The sequence below is a fragment of the Pelodiscus sinensis genome, chromosome 31, assembly GCF_049634645.1.
Source record: "Pelodiscus sinensis isolate JC-2024 chromosome 31, ASM4963464v1, whole genome shotgun sequence".
NCBI lineage: Eukaryota > Metazoa > Chordata > Testudines > Trionychidae > Pelodiscus > Pelodiscus sinensis.
This window is the reverse complement of record NC_134741.1, coordinates 9,885,159-9,886,349: the sequence shown is the minus strand read 5'-3', so window position 1 is coordinate 9,886,349 and position 1,191 is coordinate 9,885,159. Positions and strand designations below refer to the sequence as shown.

The window sequence follows — 1,191 nt, the reverse complement described above, 5'->3', positions numbered from 1 at the left end:
GCTGTGATGGCCGAGTAGTTAAGGTGTTGGACTAGAAATCCAATGGGGTTTCCCTGTGCAGGTTTGAATCCTGTTCACAGCCTCTGGGCATGGTGGAGGTTCCTCCTACCAGATGTCTGGCCTGCTTTCTACAAAGCTCTCTGGCTTTTGCTTGTTTCTGCTTTCCTTTAGTTACCTACTATGGACAGGCAGACAGGACCCATCCCACCTGTCCAGCAGCCAGCTGGAGCACATGACCTTGGTATTATTAACACCACACTTGAACCAGCTGAGCTAGCTGGTCCCCCAAATGGCCCTTTCAGAAAGGAGCCTCAGGCAGCTCTGGACCAAGGGGGGTCGTTGTAGGCGGGGGGATTAGTTTGAGTAGCAGAGCTCTGGCTGACCCTACAAAAGGCAGGGGGATCCATACCCACGTTCTCCAGTGATGGGGAAACCTCATTTCTCTTGTCACAGGCAGAGCCAGCCCCAAGGGCCTCCAGTGGCCCCTCTCTCCTTCAACCTTCTCTCCCCAAAAGCTACTTGGGCCAGGGCAGGAAGCTGCTGGGACTCAGCCCTCCCTTTGCCAGGCCGTGACAGAAGCCATGGGGACAGGTCCCAGGCGGTGGCGGGGGGGGAGGGGGCAGAGTTGCCCCATTGAGACTGTCAGAACCAGACAGAAAAAGCCACCTCCCTCCTGCTTGTTTTCTGGTCTCTTCTTTCAGCCCCACTCCTGCCTGGGCCTGGGTCCCTTCTAGCCACTGACTCGCATCTGCTGAGCTGTACCTGGGGGCTGTGGGGGGCTCAGGCGTGTGGGGAGGGGTCCTTGGTCACTGCGCAGGCGGAGGAGGCTGGGGTCTGTCTCTGCTCCGGGTACAGAGCCCAGAGCTGACTGAGCTTCCCGGGTCAGACGCTGCTGCCTCCGATATCGTGATCTGGGAGCCCAGGCTGAGCAGCGGGTGCGTAGCGAGGACTAAGGAGACGTTCACAGCGGCCCCTCTGTGCCCACCCCGGCTGGGGACGTTCCCCGGTGCCTGTTACCAGCCCCTCGGGGCGGCCCCAGGCGCTGCCGGCATCAGCTCCAGGGGCCGGGGAGAGAACTGGGGGGCAGGAAAGTGACTCGGCCAAACCAGCCTGAGTTTGTGCCGCAAACAGCCACGAAGAAGGAAAAGCACCAGGCGGAAGGTCGCTCGCTCCGCTCAGCGCGGGGATCGC

General features: G+C 60.7%; 1 non-coding gene across 1 annotated transcript; it reads left to right on the top strand.

Annotated features, from left to right (window-relative positions):
* On the top strand, positions 1 to 82 carry TRNAS-AGA (transfer RNA serine (anticodon AGA)). Its single transcript has one exon. It is a non-coding gene; the product is annotated as a tRNA-Ser (tRNA).
* Positions 83 to 1,191: the final 1,109 nt, after the last annotated feature.